The 18,839-nt window shown below is 44.5% G+C and overlaps 1 protein-coding gene across 5 annotated transcripts in view; it reads left to right on the top strand.

The window, feature by feature from the left end:
- The window catches only part of large2 (LARGE xylosyl- and glucuronyltransferase 2), a 185,072-nt gene that overhangs the window by 125,879 nt on the left and 40,354 nt on the right, over positions 1–18,839 (top strand). For 4 of the 5 annotated variants that reach the window (XM_087170112.1, XM_087170115.1, XM_087170113.1 and 1 more), the window contains one exon: positions 14,347–14,444. The gene's annotated coding sequence lies outside the window, so the exon portion shown is untranslated. Of the gene's footprint in view, positions 1–12,565; positions 12,675–14,346; positions 14,445–18,839 lie in introns of those variants that run through there. The other variant, XM_087170114.1, reaches the window with a different exon arrangement.

Raw genomic sequence — 18,839 nt, 5'->3', positions numbered from 1 at the left:
GGGGGGAGGAGAGGGGGGGGGCAGCAGCAGGCAGGTACCAGGGCTGTAGGGGAGGACGTGACTCTAAATATTTCAGACTTGGCTTTAGATGTTTTTCATATAGTCCGGCTGTGATCTTTTTTGGGTTTTTAATGACCTGAGCTGCACTCCGGCCCAAAACACGTCTCGTCTTTACTTCCATGGAGACATGTGAGACGTGTGTGCACAGGGCGGGGCTCAAACAAACAAACAAATGAAACAAAAAGATGTAGTTGCAGTGTTTTATCCGCAGACAGGTGAGGAAGAAACACCTGGTTTGTTGTGTCAGAGCTCTGTGATCAGTCTTTAATGAGCTGTGCGTCACTGTGTCAGGCTCTGTAATCTACTTTTTTAAACTGATGATCACAGCGAGCGTCCACTGGGAAGGCTTTTATTTTGGGACTGCTTCCTGTTCGTCGTCAGCTGAAGCTTCAGATGGAGAATGTCGCGTTTAGTTCTGATGTTAAATCTGAGAAAAACAACACAAACAGATGTTTGGTGGTGAAGTGATTCACCGGTGTGTGTGTGTGTGTGTGTGTGTGTGTGTGTGTGTGTGTGTGTGTGTGTGTGTGCAGCATGTTGTTGAGTTTCCCCAGCTGATGAATGATGAGATGAGAGTAAATCCGCTAATTGTTCCTGTTTACGCTGCAGACGAGCAGGAATTAAAGATAAGCTTCTGCAGTTGTTGTAGAAACAGGATGGAATCAGTCCGTTCACCACTTTAGCATGTTAGCATGCTAGCTTTTACTAATTAGCAGTAAACTCCAACATCATTAGTTCTGCAGGTATTTGGTCAGAAACCAAAGTATAAAACTTGTTTAAAATGTGAGCTGAGGGTGGCGCTCGAGGAAGAGACCAAGAATGTCTGTTCAAACTTTAGTGTCAGTAGTTGTTGAGGTACTTTAGTCTGGGCCCAGGTGGTGGACGACTGAGCCACGCCCACTAATGCTAATAAAAGAGCGTATCCAGGTGGTGATGAAAAAGTGTTCTGGCTTCAAGCAGCTTTAATCTACTTGGTTAAAAAGGACTGACTGTTGGTGGGAAACAGGAAACAATCATCAACAGACAACAGTCATAGTTCACACCTCCTCTCGAGGTCAGTCGGCACATTAACGTCAGTGTCGGTCCTTCTGTTGTTCTCCTGGTCAGCTGTCGCATCATCAGCTCAGTGAAATACTCGTTGAGGCTTCTGAGCTGAGTAAATCCTGACGTCTGAGGGTGGAAGAGGTCGTGTCTCCAGAGTGAAGGAAGTCTGTTTGACAGTCTGATCTCAGTCTGAGGATACAGGGAATTATTTCAGTTTCAATCACGACACAAATCTTGTAATTTCTGTCATTATTTTCTCCCTTCAGCGATGTTGTTATTTCCTCCATCTGTTGCAGATAAATGTGGAAACTGTGGAAAAGGTTTAGGCTTTGTGCATTTTGTCGTCTCAGAAACTAGTTTGTTAAAGCTGTTGCTGTTTGTCGTAATGAGATTTTGGATTTCTTTGATGATTAATCAGGTTCAGTTCAGTGTAATCTTCCTGTGATGTTTTTACAGCGCAGTCTAAAGGTTTAAAAATGGCTGCTCTCAGAATCCCGGGAGAGGACTTGTCATCCTTCCTGTCTGTATCCATCTCGTCTCCTCTTGTCAGTCCTACTGGAGCTGAACTTTGCTCCCAGCATGCCTTTATTGTCCCTCTGATTGACAGCTCCACTCCTGAACGGGGCGTCCGGCGTGACAGCCGATGATGGATCAGCTGGAGACGATGTTTTTGCGTGAGATGCAGCCTTTTGTGGCGGCGCTCGTTGGCTTTGTTTCCTCTCCTGACATGCGATGCTGAAGTTTTGATAAGTCGCTGATGTGATGCAGCTGCGTGTGTGTTCAGTGTTTAAGGAAAACATGTGAATGAACAGACGGTGTGTGTCGTGACCTCACGTCTACATGTAGTATCTCATATTCCTTGTGATGCTGAAGAGCTTTAATCTTGAGTTGTTCTTCTCGTAGGTTTGGGCCGATATTCAATAATATCGGATGTTGTATTATATTTTCTGCCATATACAATATTTTTCAAATTATCTGGAATTTTCTTTTCTCGTTTTTTTACTAAATAAAAATTATACCTGAAACAATAATAATAATATACAGTAATATGATTATTATTTGATCTTTTTTTAAACTTGGAACATAAAGCGCAATAATATAATTATATTATAACCCCCCCACTAGAATATTGTACATTGCGATATTTGTCCTGGACTGTATTTTATACATTTTTCCTCATTGAAAATGTTTCTATTAATATTTAAGCTCCCTGGCCGCATTTCTTTTCTTCTTCTATGTTTATTGTTTGAACCAAAACAGCAAAATGAATTCTTCGTATGTGAAAACCTCAGAAAACCTGATTCTGATTCTGACTCAGAGATATTAAATTGTGGATATTATTTACGTTCTGGGTTGAATTAAAACTTGTGTGGCTGCAGCTGCTTCTCAACAAGAGACAAACAGCAGCATCATTGGTGTTTATGTAACACGTCTGACGGCCATGAGAACATGACTGTGGTCCATGTGGTTCATGTTCGCTGCTGCCGACGTGACTTCAGCATGAAAGTGACTCGGCTGCTTATCGACACGAGACACACATGTAAAAATGTCATTTCATGATCCACATGATCCATTTCCATCAGCTTTCTAAGTGTCTCGACATGATGAAACGAGCCGCGGAGCACGGTGGCGGACGTGACGTCTGGCTCCAGGGGCCACAATCCTCCATCTCTTCTTCTTCTGTCCTGGTCTGTTTGAGGACAGGAAGCAGGCCCGAGGCGGCTGAAGGCTCCGTCCTCACAGACTCAGTCAAACTTTGATCATCTCTCCAAAAAGTCGCTCTGCTCCATCCCTTGTGTGTCTGCCAGGAGGACACAGAATCACTTTGCTTGTGTGTGTGTGTGTGTGTGTGTGTGTGTGTGTGTGTGTGTGTGTGTGTGTGTGACTGTGTGTCTCACACACAAATCAGAAGCTGTACACTCGCAGTGAAACCCACCAACGTTTAGTTCGGGGCTTTACTGTTTTCTTATTGATTTGCAAACAGTTAATTTTGATGAGCTTTGGAAATCAGATTCCGTGACGTGTAATGACTCATATTGAGGAGGGATTTCGTGTCTAAATGTCAGAAAGGAGCTAATTCACATCATGTTTAACACAACGTCAGTGTTAGCTCATGTTCTCTGGATGAGATCTGTGAAATAAAAGCCTCTCAGCGTCCAGTTATCAGATGTGAGATGTCTGAGTGTCTGAGTGTGAGATAAAAAAAAACAAAAAAACAATCATCTCAGTTCACAACTGCAGCTTCACATTATCATAATGTAACTTTGGCAAATGAAATTAAAGGCAGCAAAGTATGGACTGTGATGGATCGTCTTCCTACAGCGAGTCTCGAGTGTCTGCAGCGTCCTGAGATAAACCAGAGTCTTCGTGCCCGGAGGGAGGGAAGCGGATCCAAAAACTGTGAGACTGTGTAGAAAACGTTCAGCAGGGAAAAATCGAAAAGTTTCAGTTGATTCGTTGGTTTCGTTACGGAAGTATATAAAGATATAAAATGTTAAAAACACAGGACCGAAGGCTGCCATCGCCTCCAAACTCCAAATCCCCTGGACCAGTAGTGTATGTCCAGTATCTTTCTCCACTCAGGTCTCTGCTGCTGGTTCAGGACTTCCTGTCTAAGTGTTGACATTAAATGTGGATGTAGCTGTAATGTTTACAGTCGAACAGATGATCAATGATTTGGTGTTTGGTGGAAGAAGGCAGATATAGAGGGATGTTCATAGCCTCTGTCTGAACCCCGTCTCCATACAACCTGAGTGTGACTGCAGTGCCATTTCTCCACGAGGCTGAGGGGATGCTGAGTCAGGAGGAGGAAGTGACGGTAGCAACCGAGGAGAGAGAGAGAGAGAGAGAGAGAGAGACTGTTAAATATTTCAGGAAGGTTGATGGAAGCAACTGTGTGTGTGTGTGTGTGTGCGTGTGTGTGTGTGTGTGTGTGTTTGTCCCTCACCCACTCAGCAAAGTGTGTGTAAGAAAGCAGAACCCTGTTTCCAAACCGCCGGGCTCGGGCCGACAGTGGCCCGCAGAGTTGGCGTGGGACTGAGGTCGTGTCAGACGAAAGAGAAACCAGGTCATGGAGGAAAACTCCTTCACATGAACTGTAGTGACCCCTGATCACTGTGAGATCACACACAGACAGACTTTTCAGATCGTCACAGATAAAACGTGTGTGTGTGTGTGTGTGTGTGTGTGTGTGTGTGTGTTTCTTGGCATTTGGATCAACAACACAGTGACAGACTACGTAGTGAGAGCAGAAATGGTTTAAAGCTCCTCCAGTGTAAAGGTCTGTGTCCAGGTGTAGTGTGATTATAGATCAGCTCTAGCTTCTATATTAATACTGTGAAAGTATCAAAGCCTCAGTCCACAGAGAAATGCACACAGCCTGTATTCAGAAACTGAGCCTTAAAACCAGCCGTCAGGACTTCTGGAACTTTGTGATGTCACAACAAAGCAGTCACCAAGCCCCGCCCACCTGGACCCACCATCCAAACCTTGCAGGATTTGGTTTCTCTGAGTGTTTTTACCTGAAATGTGCTTTATTTTTATTGGATCACTCAGAAAACAGTGAGCCAATCAGAAGAGAGGCACTGACACTGTTGTGTTCCACGTCACGCCTCTGACTCCTGAACGCCGGCGTGTTCTCTGAACTCACTCACTGGGCCGCCCGTGTTTGGCATCTCTATGTGAAAGTGGCGTGAATGTAAAATACTGGTCTTAAACCTGCGTACCTGAATATACGGCCAGGTGAAGCAGGTGTGTGTAACCCCGAGTACAGAAACCATGTTTCACAAGGTTTTGATGCTGTTACATAAAGCCAACCCAGTTACTCAAATCCATTTATAGCGCTCACTGATGCTTTTTTAACGTACTTGAACACACCACAGTAATGTACACAAAGACACACTCTGTTTAAGTTCACGCAAACAAAACTTTGTCTTTGGGAAACCTTTTCTTTCCTCGCTCTCTCATAAGTACAACTGAACATACTCCTCTGTGTATTTTTATGGCTGTGTGTGGGAAGTGACTCAGGTATTCGGTGTGTGTGAGATCCCCTCTCTACCTTTGCTCCTACACTGCTGCTGTGTGTGTGTGTGTGTGTGTGTGTGTGTGTGTGTGTGTGTGTGTGTGTGTGTCACAATGAGAGGTGTGTATAACCAGGGAAAGCTCTGTGAGTACACGTCGTGACTGTTATCTTTCCCTCCGCCTCTTTGTGTCTCCACGCGGCCGCCAGCTTCCTCATTATCTCCGTTGTTCCGACGGAAGGCGCCGTCGTGCAGCTAATGAACCTGGGGAGATGAGACGAAGGCGTGGCGTCAGGCCGACCGCCGCTCGGCTCAGTTAAAGCTAACACGATAGGCCTGCTGGTAGCAGGGAGGGGGGAGCACAGAGAGGAGCAGCATGAAGCAGAGATTAAAAGCAAAGATAACGTGTGAGAGTTTTTTGTAAAAGCAGAAATGCACCAAACACAAGCTGTTAATCTTGTGCATAAATAATGCAGCATCCATTTGGCCAACTCTCCTGAACTCGGCGCCCTGAGTGCAGCGGGCGTGGCCGCTCCAGAAGAAGTCCGCATGTGTTGGTATATTTGAGTTTCATGACGTGTTTCTGCCAAACTTCTTCTCTCTGCTGGTGTGAATTGATTCCTGTATGAGCAAAGTTTGAAATCCAGATCTGATTCTTTTATTCCTTTTAAAGAAAAACAGTCGTTTTCATTTTTTATTCATATAGCACTTTTCAAAACTAGGTTAGAAACACATTAACTGGACCAGAATAAAGTGGAGTAAAACCAATTTTTATAAAACAATCAAACCAGATTTGCAATTTCTGCAACAACATCCTCCAGCAAGTGCCGTTTATACAGAACCACAATATGGAGGAACAGAACGACAGGTTAATAATGATAATTATAATATTAACCTATAATATTAGGTAAATAAAGTGGATCAGAGAGGATGATGAACAACCTCCAGGTGCCACTAAGCTCTGATAGGTCCAAAACGCTGCTCTGTACCTCCGTGGATCAAGAAATAATTCAGGTGAAATCCTGTTAAAGTGTAAGAAAGGCCTTAAGAGATGATACAGACTGAGGCTTTCATTTCAAACCATGACTCTGGAGTTTGGACGTCATGACACCACACATTTGGCAGTTGGTACGAAGACCAATGAAATTCCACGACTGTCAATACAACACTCGATCCACATGCACTTTCCTCCATAAGGTCAGAGAACAGCAGCAGTTTTAATAGATTAACATGGTGACAGACCAAAGGCTGTAGCTGTAATGTTGTGAGCTCCCAGGTCCCACGTTATGAGCTGTCGCTGTTAGCCTAAACAAGCTAATATTACCCTAAACAAGCTAATATACCCTAAACAAGCTAATATTATCCTAGACAAGCTAATATTATCCTAGACAAGCTAACATAGGCCTAAACAAGCTAACAGCTGAAACTCACTGACTCCCTGATGATCCAGTCAGATATAGAATATCTCCGTACACCAGTCTTGCCGTGGTTTCCTCCTCTGGACCAGACAAGAGACCCTCTACCTCTCTACCCAGGGGCCCCCGGTGACACAGAGGCCAGGATTTGTCAGTGTGCGTCCAGTTCTCCGTGGTCGTGTTTGAAGCGGCAGTGAGGTCGTGGTCACACGCCAACCCCATGCAGCCAAACTCACGGGACGTCACTTCAGACTCTATAGGTCTCCACAAAGTTTCTGAATGTACCAAAGAAGTCGGGCTGAATTTCGGGAAAGTGTTTAAAATGACAACATCTAAAGTGTTTCCATCTGAAAGAAAACGAGTTTAAAGCTGCTGAAGAGGAAGCAAAGAGGGTTGAGGCTGTTGCTGAGGGATCAATGCAGCATGTATCTAATTAGATTTTTGAAACATTTAAAGTTGTTTTTCATCATTGATGAGATTTAGTGTCTGACATGAAACATGGTGTAATGTGATGCAGCCCCGATATGAAAACATTCGACTCTGCCCGGTGAAATCAGCAGTGAAATCAGTTTCCTCCTTCTTTAAGACGGATTATCTCCCCGTGCTGAGGCTGGATTTCCTCTCTGAGCGACGACGAGCGGCAGAAAACACTTTGTTCTCACGGAGAAAAATGAGCTCTGACTGTGTGCAGATGAAGCTGAAGATGGTCTTTGTGTAATTAAAGTTTCTCCAGTCGTACCACAAACTAAACAAACACACTAAAACAAAAGTGCTAACACAACAGGAAAAGTGCTACTTCCTCCTCCTCTAGTTTAAGATAGATCTGACTCTGGGACATGAACCTTTTGCTGCTCTGTATATAAACTCTACATGAAATCACTCTAAATGAATCCAACAAAGCTGTTGTCATGACAACATATGGCAGTGGATATTTCAGTGGCGACACCTGAGTTGTGTTAACCTACAGTTAAACGTGAAATAACTTATTACATTATTATATATATATATACATTATAACTTAACTCAGTGCTGTTTCAAACATTGAACAATGGAAAGTTTTTTCTTTCACAAACTTACTCTCACATCAGTTTTCATTAAATATACTGTGTAGTCTGAGTCTCATATAACTGGACAGGAAGTGACTACAACAACCATTATTTTCTCACCAGTTTCATAACCTGATCCAACCAACAAATAAACCAACCAACCAACCAACCAACCAACCAACCAACCTACCACCCAACCAACCGACCAACCAACCAACCAACCAACCAGACAACCAACCAACTGACCGACCAACCAACCAATCAACCAACCAACCAACCAACCAACCTACCACCCAACCAACCGACCAACCAACCAACCTACCACCCAACCAACCAGACAACCAACCAACCAACCACCCAATCACCCAACCAAACAACTAACCAACCAACCAACCACCCAACCAACCAATCAACCAACCAAACAACTAACCAACCAACCAACCAGCTAGCCAGCCAGACGGTCAACCGACCATCTAACCAGCCAACCAACCAGAGCCTGCCCGGACTCGCTGGTACTCACCAGGTCGGACCAGGTTTGGACAAAAATAAAAAATGACGTTCTGGTTCAGTCACGTCGGCCTTTTGACGGTCATTAATAAGGAGCCCACTCGTTTAATCAGGGTAAACAGGGAAACTGTAACCGTGGTAACGACACGGTGTGAGACAGGGTAATGCAAACTCCACCTTTCAGCTCACACCACCTGCGTCGGGTCAGACAGAGACACACGCCCTGAGCTGCGCCCTGGTGTGAATGTCAGAGCAGGTTGTTTACAGCCTGTTTGTGTGTTCAGCCTGGTGCATGTTGAGAGTGTGTGTCACCTCCACACCGATGTGTGACTGTAACACCACAGTGTGACGAGCTGCTGCGGTTAAACTTTTATTTAGTTTGGCCTCGGCAGAGAGAAACCGCGGGGTGAGACAGAGCTGATGAAATGAAGACAGAAGAGAGAAACCTTCAGTAATGAGCCACGTTGAAGTGTCTGGATCTCCATCTGCGTCCGAGCAGCAAAAACACAGCAGACTCTAAATCATCATTTCAACACTTTTAAAACAACAAAAGAAAAGCACTGCATGCTGGGTAACGACACATTTCAAGTTATTCACCGAATGAAATGGACCAAAGATAAGATTTTAGCCATCATCACCGTCAGTGTAGAAATCATCTTAAAAAAGATTTAATTTCCCTCTCAGGAAGAAGAATGAATAAACTCGGACAGTTTCCTGGATTTAATGTCTTAATTTGCAGCTGTCACTTTCCTCACAAACACCTGAGTCACATTTGTCTTCCATCTTTGCTCAAATGCCAGCGCTGAGTCATGACGGATGCTTGTGATGACTCAGGTGACTTTGCAACAAATCAGTACGTGTCAGATCTTCGGAGAAAATACGGCTAAATATAATATATCAATATATAAATGTCAAATTGAAAGACATTAAAAATAATCTGCCGTGTGAATGTCAAGAGTCGTCAGAGTGGGATCTGTTTCCTATAAAGCTGCCAGATGTGGTTTTAGGGCTGTGGAACTGGGCCAAAGTGGGCTGAGAAGCAGCAGTTGGGCCAGCTGTGGGCCAGTGTTGGCACCAGAGTTGGATGGCTGAACTTATTTCACATCATTCTTCATGACTGTGGCTGCATGTGCCAGATTCAGACTGCTGCTGGGCCTCAACCACTCTTATTTATCCTTTATTAAGACCCAGAAAATCTGTTCGGATACATGCAAGAATACTGTTTTTATTTTTGTCCCAAAAAGTCTCAGTGTTTTTCTCTGAGGCTTGTTCACATGAGTCGGATTCACTAAACTCTGTTAACTGCACATAGATGTCGTGAATCGCTTGTTTCACACTGATGGCAGCACTGGACCGTGAGGAGCTGAACATCTGTCAGGATTCAGAGAACAAAAAGAGTCAGAGGTCGTATCAACTAATACTGAATGCAGAAGCTGCTTTGACAAAATCTAAATAATGCTGAAATATATAAAAGAAAACTGGCAGGTCGTGATTAGGTTTGCCATGTGTAGCCGATATACTGTACACGTTACACTTGTAATAGAACGATGTAGTAATCGTTGAAGCTTCCATCATCAGCTGGCGATGAGGCGACATCACAAGGTTTTACAGTAGACGACGTGCCGTCAGTGTGAGAGCAGGATGACTCTTCAGTTAAAGCTTTTCTTGGTAATTTAAACCACAGCGAAACAGTTTGACTCTCAAACGAGCTTCAAACATGTAGAAGTCCTGAATGTGTCTGAACTCTAACCTCGCTCCATAAATCAAACAACAGGCAAACGTAGAGCCGAGCGGCGCCTTCCTCGGCCTCGGCGCTGCCGGGTGTAGCGGGCGTGCAGCGGTTGGTGTAGCCGGGGTATCTGGGAGCTGAGGGGGTGTAATGAAGCGTGGAGCGGTGCTGTGATAACCTCATTATTCTCCAGCGCTCGCTCCAAAACTCTCTGGCAGCTCCACCAGTTACTGAAGCAGCAGCAGAGAGCGAGTCGATGGGTTAATCGTGCATGCAGAGTGGATATCTGTGTGTGTGTGTGTGTGTGTGTGTGTGTGTGTGAGTGAATTCTTGTTTATTTGGCAGAATTAGATTTTGGTATTAGATTAATTGAGACGTTTCAGCCACTGATTGATATTTACTGTGAATATAAAAAGTGAAATTACATTTAAAAAGATGAAATAATGCAAAAATAAACCAGATAAAAAAAAAAAGAGAATATAAAATCCCCACAGATTACTTGAAGGGATCTGCAGCTCGTTCAGCAGCCGTTTCTCTTTTTTATCTGATCTGGAAACTTTCAAAAACAACTTTCTGATCTTTGTGGAAATCAATTTAAAATCACCACAGTCCTTTATCTTTATATTTTAGCCACAAACGAGAGGACGAGTCACCTCTGCCCCCCTGTTGCTGCCAAACAGCAGCAGCAGCAGCAGAAGTGTATCTGAAGCTTTTAACCCACCTCGACCCCCCCCCCCCAACCAGAGCCAGAATCCCTCCCAGAGTCCCTGAACTCATCTGGAAATCTGTCTTATCTCAGTTCCTCCCTCCATTTCTCACCCAGCAGCAGCGTCTTCGGCTGTTTTCGGCTGCTCTGAGAATTCGAGGCTTCGAAAATCCAAATTCACCCCAGCAGCCAACCCGAGCCTGTGGGCGCTCTCACACGACACACTGAGAGCATCACAGCAGCCCCGCAGCCGCTCACTGTTTACCTCCGTTTGTCCGTGAGCGAGCGAGTGAAGCCACTTCCACTCAGAACAATGATAATGACTAAATAATGATGCAGAGAGGTTTTTTATTCCTGCAGAACTGTGGAGCAGAGAGAGAGAGAGAGAGAGAGAGAGAGGGTGATCTGACTGGGCTTTAGAGGCCCTGCAGAGCTGGGGCTGATGGGATAGGACAGAGAGATGTTGCTCTACAGAACCTGATCTGAGCTCCTTTCACTTTTATTGATTTCAGTTCGGGGTTAAACTTTAACAGTCAAAAAGAGATTATTATATACGCTCGAAAATAAAGCTCTGGAAAATATTTGAATCTCACAATTCAACCGTAATGAATGTAACGTGAGAGTGAATGTCAAACTGCACTCGTTGCACTTCACCTTGTCCTTCTTTTCTAAAGTGAAGCCGCAGTGTTGACAGTTTACCACAGTGCAGCTGTTGCTGCGTTAGCCGCGCGCTAGCGTGAGTGTCGTAGTAAAGGGTCGTCTTGTTTAGGAGCAGGACCTGAATCCAGTTTGACCTTCTGCTCTGTTGGTTTTGACTTGTGTCTCTCTGTCTGTGTCACGATGGGGCAGGTTTTCCCGCTCTTCGTGTCCCGTCACTCGGAGCCAGCTGCACCTGCAGCAGCCTGATCACAGATGATTCCTCTGTTGTTTCTGTCGTGTCGCTTTGAGAAGTCGCACATCAAAGCTCTGATTGCCAGACCTCCTCCGTGGCTACAAAAGGCTGCTAATTGGCTTCAGTCCGTGCGACTCACGTTTCCGTTTGTGATGGTGATTAAGTCGCTTTTCTTTTGAAAGTGTTTTTTGTCTGATGTCTTCACGTGTTGCTGTAGTTGCCTGCTTCGTCTCTCAGGCTCAAAGACACAACAACTGGAATGAGCGTCAGTGGAGGGAAGGTTGTTGTTCATTGTCACATTGGATGATGTGAAAAAACAAAGTGTGAGAGAGAATTTTTTTTTTGTTTGTGTCACAAATCTGATTTTGAAATGGATTTATTTTGACTTCTCGTCTCTGCTTTCTGTCAGTTTCAGTTTCAGTGAGACTTTTTTAAAAAATGTGGAGACGCGTCTCTCTGTTTACGGCGGCCACACAGACACGTTGTCCTGCTCATGCTGCGCGGCAACAAGCAGATTAGAAACCCAGTTATCTGCACAGTGTTCACCCAGGGAAACCTGCTTCTCTGATCCTCCGGCCCCCGGCAGGAGATCTGATCACATGTGGACAGCTCAACCCGAGACGCACGGACGACGCATTTGAGATCCGATCACTCAGACCACATTCAGGCGGGATCACTGAAGACGGATGTTGATGCAGGTCCGAACAGGTCCGAACAGGTCTGAACAGGACCTGTGTTCACTGATGGACTCTGGGTTTGTTTCATGTGGAGGTGACGTGTAACTGAGAGCAGTGATCTCTGCTGACACGGGAGCTTCTTCTTCACACGTCACATGACGTCGTCACAGAGCGAATCCGCCACAAAGCGTCGAACTCTGTTAATCCTTTAACCTCACAGAGGAGCAGGGTTCTCTCTTCACATCCACTGAGGAGCATGTAAACTAATCTGATTCTGTTTACTGCCAACGAGAGAGAGAGGGAAATTACCCACACTCACACTGGGCAGGTCCCCCCTCCCCCCCCCCCCCCTGTGGTGTACGGCTGCAGAGAGGAGACGCCATCTGGACGGGGCGAGCGCTGGGGAGGACAAAATAAAGACAAGTTTTTTCCTTTTGTCTTTCAGTCTTCCCATCATCCTCTCTGTTCCCTTCCCAAACCTCAAACACGAGGAGAGCTGAGTTTCACTCCACTCGTCACAGACAGATTGAACCTGATTGAAATCCATCGGCTGAAAAACTGATCAATTATTCTTTAAAGGTAAAACATAAAAACATAAAATCAGTTTAGTAAATCCAGCATGTGCTTCATCATTACCTCCAACTGCACTACGTGGCCAAAAGTATGTGGACATCCACTCTTTGCAGGAATATATCATCAACATGGAACCTTTAATGTGCTGTATAAATTATTTTAATTATTAATTGAATAAAATGTCAGCCACCGACTTTGTAAAAACCCAATCAGACCCTTTAAAGTCTGACCTAACTCTCTGTCCAAAAATCCCAATATAGTCAGTTTATTATCGGCAAATATTCACACTGGAAAAACTGGAACCAGTGACTTTATGATATTTTTCTCTAAAAAGAACAAACAGATATTTGATGATGATGAAAGTTGAGCTTGGTTCAACCTTTTTGTTCCGGAGCTTCTGCGTCAGCACCGAAACATTTGTCTTTGAAATGAAGAAGACTGTGGTTTGTGTTGGGAGTTTTCCTGCAGGTATTTTATTACTGCAAAAAAAAAAAATCTAATTAAACAACAAATCCATCGTGTCAGTAAGAGTCAAGACGTAATGCTAAGCTAGGCTAAATGCATCAATAACAGAAAGGACATCAGAAAGTAAATGTCAGTGACGGTTAAACGGTTTGTCTGGTGGTTTTAGCCACAGCCGTGCGTCACACAGTAACACTCACTGTTGGAGTCAATTCAAATCAAGAAACCTTGTATGTCCCCAGGAGGCAATTTAATTTAATTTAAAGGGCAAATTAAAAACACACAACCAGCGCAAGACGAACCGTACACATTAACAATAATATTATAATAACAAAGTTTATTTTTATAGCACAAACAGCAGCTACACAATGTTTCACAATTAGTAATAAAAATCCATTAAACTCAACAATAAGAAAACAATATAGAAAACCAAGCAAAACCTACTTGAGAAAGACAAAAAGAAAAACAGTGACAATGACAATCAATAATTAATTAACGGTGCAAAACAAAACCTGTGATATTATTTTATTTATATATATATATATATATATTTTGCCTTTTATTCTGACAGTACAGTGAGAGAGAGAGACAGAGCGAATAAAACCTGTCACAATATAATGAGAATGACAATAAAATGGGAGAATGATTTTACTGATATAAAAACTGAACTGAACAATATGATTAAAAAAATTACCTGTATTTGATGTAAAATAATAATTATAATAATGTATGAGAGTGATTATTGATTCAGTTAATAATTAGATCTATATTGTTACTGCTAATTTAATTCCATTGAATGACTGTAATTGTGTTTCTGCAAAACATTTAAAATGTCGTTGTGCCAATAAAAACCTGCCGCCTGCTGCACAGGAAGTGATGTCACAGTCGGCGGGAACAGTGGCGGCCTCCAGCTGTAGAAACAGAAAATTCACAACATCACTGCGTCGACTGTTTGATTGACAGGTGAAGCAGAAAAAAATGGAGACGAGTGGAAACAAAAAAAAAAAAAAAACGAGACACAAATTAAGAGAAAAACTTTGGTGGCGACAGAAACGAGCAGCTGCTGTTTGATTGACAGTTTGTCTGTTCACACACTCTTTTCTCTCTGTGTATCATTTTGAATTGATTTATATTTAATGTCTGGTACATACTTTCCTCTCCGCTCCTGTCACACATTATATCGTCAGGTCGTCTCACACCTGATGTTTTCTTACAGACTGGATTTCCTCCCGGAGTCGTCGACTGTGACTGAGACGCTCCTCCGTCTCTTCCCATCAGGTTTCACCACACTTGGATTTTCCATCTGCAAATCTGGTGAGAAGCAAAATGCTGCTTTTTATTTCTTTTCTTCTTCTTCCTGCTTCAAATGTCACACTCTTTTCTCCCCGGCGTGTGTGTGTGTGTGTGTGTGTGTGTGTGTGTGTGTGTGTGTGTGTGTGGGTGTGTGTGTGTCCGAGGCTCGTGGTGCACAGAGGCGTCAGACTCCTGGTTTTTTATCAGTTTGGCTCTTTGTTGTCGATTCTGTTGCTTTCACTTTGACGTGACCGGTTTCCTGATTCCTTTATCGCCTTGTTCGTGTGAGCTGAGAAGAGGAATAAAATGCTGCAGCGTCAGTGTTAAACTCTGAATGACAACACACACAGGTCGTCGGATAATTACAGCGTCATGTTGTAATTGGCTTTCAAGTAATTTCAGGTTGTTTTATTCTGTGATTTTTCTTCTTCTTCTGCTTCAGTGGCTCTGGAAGCTGCAGTGGAAATTATTAATGTTTGCTCCAAGCGCTTGGGTTCAGATTTAGCACAGCAGCGTCGAGGCTCATTCAGAGGACGGAGAGAAAAATATCACAGACGGATCAATATTGCAATACACACACGGCTTTTTTAAGATTGTTACCTACTAAATATAAGCGATGCAGTGTTTTACACAGGAAGACAGTTTGTTTCTAAAGCTGCTGCAGGCCTCTGATTCACTGGCCACGGTCGTTTGTTGTGATTCACATAAGTCTGGTGGATGAACTGACGGCGGTTTCCTCGTGGATGAGGTGTGTCCGCCGCCGTCGTTCACTCAGTCACAGCGTCCCGCTGACAAAAGGAGAAGTCGACAAAACACAATTGCAGACAAACTGTTTCCACTGAGCGAAGTTTTCTCCTTCCTCTCACGATACCAATTAAACGTGGCGACAGATTGTGTTTAATCCACAGGCTGTGAACAAAGATGGACGTGGCCTCCGTGACGTCACCCACAGGTTTCTGGAGAGCGGATTTGAAGCTCTAGCTCTTAAAGTTGTGGCTTCATTAACCAGTGAACGTGTCTGTAGCAGTGATGTCTGTCCTGGTTTTATTGGATCTGGATCTGTGGGATCGGTTCACGCTCTTGAGCCTTCGGTCCCTGCAGGTTTAACATGGACATGATGTAACGCTGAAGCTGTGTGTGGACTCACTGTACTGACTGATCAGATGCTCTGATTAGCTTAGCTCCAGGTCGGTAAACTAGCATGCTACAGGAACAGTGCTGCGTGATAAAAACAACACGGAGGTGCAGCGTCTGTGACCTGAACAAAGACAAACTCTTCTTCCTCTTCCGTCTTCTCAGTGTTTGAAAACGTACCTTTCACCTTTATGTCGCTCGTCTACGAGTAAGAGGTCGAGTCTTCTTCACTTTGTTCAGCTGCACTAAACCACAAAGGCTCGTTACTGCCCCGAGAGGCTGACGAGGGGGAAACACCCGCAATCGCAGCGAATGTTCTCCTGCCTGAGCTACAGCTATTGAATGATGTCACAGTGAAGTTGACCTTTGACCCTTTGGATATACAATGCCGTCACTTCACTTTATCCTTACAGACGCTTGAGTTTAACTACGTCAGAACTGGCGTGTGAATTCGTGAGTTATGGCCAAAGACGTGTTTTGTGAGGTCACAGCGACCTTGACCTTGACATCACGCTCCATTTACACACATGCAGAACGTCTTTGCTTTACATTAGACTTTCTTCTTGTTAAGAAGAAGAACACTCCACGCCCGTGTGGACACGGAGCGGCTGCATGAAAAAGAAGTAATTTCCGAGGCGCCCGGACTCGGTTTTTGCAGTTGTGTTGATAGAAGAAGGAAGTGAGTGAGGCGTCGTTTTCATCCTGATAAGATAAAAAGCGGCGGCGGCGGCGGCGACGTGTGATCCGTCCTCCTTCACTCCTCCGGCTGCTGCAGATTATTTAGAATTTGGAAATAAAACGGCCTCTGAAGTCTGTGCAGCCGGAGAGGATCCACCGGCGTGCTGTCAGCTCCGTCACGAGACAGAAAACTGGAAAACTGTTGGTTGAATTAGTTGGGGGAGGCTGTGTGTGTGTGTGTGTGTGTAAAAGCCTTGTCTAACACTGGGTCTTTACTTCAGTGGTGTGGGCGTCTTCTGGAGGCGTTTCGATCTCATTTTATCCAAACATTTCCAACAAGAAGTTTCCACTTGATAAACCAGGTTCATGTGGTTCTTCTCTGCCGTCGTGTATAAATATATAAAAACCTACTGAGCTCTGGTTTGGTGAAATGCAGCTCGCCACATTAATGCATCAGTAATAATCAGCCAATAATATATGATAGTAAAACACTTACAGGGGCCATTTTTCTGCACTGAGAGCAGCGTACTTTTACTTTTACTTATGGTTCTGACATTTCAGTGCAGTTTTTATTTTATGTTGCTTTCTGGATCTGAATCTCTCCCCCCCCTGCTGCGCTGCGGCCGGCGTCCTTATCTAACGATGTGTCCGTCTGATCAATTATCAGGAGATGATCCTCTCTCTCTCTCTCTCTCTCTCTCTCTCTCTCTCTCTCTCTCTCTCTCTCTGAGCGCCTTGTGTTGACTTCATACTGTGTGTGTTGATGGGTTCTGGGGTGTGGAGGGTTTGTTGTCGAGGCAGCTCTCCTCCTCAGACCTGGTGCTGTTTTAATGGGGTTCTTATATTGTCTGTGAGGAGGTGCTGCTAAATATTAAAGACTGTATGTTTGGGAGGCACATGGAGGGTCCACCTGCCCAGAGGTGGGTATTCGCTGTGTATCTGTGCACCTGTGGCGTCAAGGTTTAAATAAGTAATTACAGTGTGAAGACGGTCCAGACGACATGTGGGATTGTAGTGAGGGAAATTCTGCTGAAAACAGACAAACACACGTCTTCAGACCCACAGTGTCTGAGCAATCAGGCGGGAAAATGACTCGTACAACGTTATTAATTTAGAAAGTCTGATCCGCCAATGAAGGAGATGTTAGGGAAAGACTGTGGCCCAGGTTAAATGACTGTTGGTCAACGCTGATTTGAGATGAGAACCGTAGTCTGCAGCGAAAAAAGCAACACCGCACGACCTCCATCTTTGTTTTCTGATGCTACTTCCACACAAATACGTCTTCATTTTAAAACAGACGAGCGCTTCAGCTCCGTATCAGGACTGATGATCTCTGTCCAGGCTAACACAGCTGAAAACACACACATCAGCTGTAGCATTAAAACAGAGACTGTAACTGAACAACAGCTGCTAGCAAAGACAACAAGGTCAGTAACACTGTCATTCATTATCATGTTGTATTCACCACTGGTAGGCCAGGCTGATGGGAGCCAATCAGGAGAGAGCGTGGCTGTGACCTCAAAATAAAACACAACCCCAGAGTTTTCAAAATAAAACACAACCCCAGAGTTTTCAAAATAAAACACAACCCCAGAGTTTTCAAAATAAAACACAACCCCAGCAGCGTCTGTTTTAGGAGCTCAGTAACTGCAGCAAGTCGTGCGGATGCCAGGAGTAAATATAGAAAAAGATGATGAGTTTTAAAGCTAAGTTCTAGTAGTGTAGATGTAGCCTGAGTGACATTATCCACATGACCGAGTGTTTGTCTGTCGTTTCCCTGATGATGCCTCACTGACCGTGTTTGTCCTTGTTGTTGACGGTTCCTCCAGACCTCTGAGGCTCTGAGTTGAAGGATCAGAATCACTTTCACTTCCTGTTTTTAATCAAATGTTCTGGAGCACTGAGATAAATCACCGACACGTGTCACAGTCGGTGAACTGTATGACTGTGCCTCGTAAAAACAGCTGCTCTCCAGCTGTGGCCGAACTGGACAGGTGACAGGAAACACTGAGGCTGAGCCGCAAAACCAAAACTACGAGCTGCAACATGTTTAGTTATTTATTCACTGTTAGCAGAAAAAATATTGATGGGATGGTCTTTAGATAGTTGAATCAGACCCTGTGTGTGTGTGGGTGGGTGTGGGTGTGTGTGTGTGTGTGTGTGTGTGTGTGTGTGTGTGTGTGTGTGTGTGTGTGTGTGTAAGTAACCCTGCACCTGCTGTGTGCAGAAATGCGACGCCGCTGACTGATTGATGTGCTCTGCTTGCGGCTGCAGACGACCTGTAAGACTGGTAATGAGCTTTTACAATGTGACACACAAACACACACACACACACCACACACAGTGTCCTCCCCCGCCACAGTTTGTGCAGACCTAGGTGACCTGACATGGCCACAGGGCACTCACCCATAATGCCTCGTTTTCCCACACCTAATCCCCTGACCTCTGACCTGTCCACTGCAACCCCACCCCACCCCCACCACCCCCCGAAATCCCTGATTGGATAGATAATGAACATTAAAGGTCATGTGATGTGACCGCTGGGAGGCTGGAGGCTCTGTGTTTAATTAGTTTGTGTTTTTTTCGGGGGGGGGGGGGGGGGGG

The sequence above is a fragment of the Seriola lalandi genome, unplaced genomic scaffold, assembly GCF_002814215.2.
Source record: "Seriola lalandi dorsalis isolate HSWRI2012SDOR001 ecotype SW California unplaced genomic scaffold, Sedor1 jcf7180002054929, whole genome shotgun sequence".
Lineage (NCBI taxonomy): Eukaryota > Metazoa > Chordata > Actinopteri > Carangiformes > Carangidae > Seriola > Seriola lalandi.
Note: the sequence above shows the minus strand (reverse complement) of the source record. Positions and strands in the feature narration are given on the sequence as shown.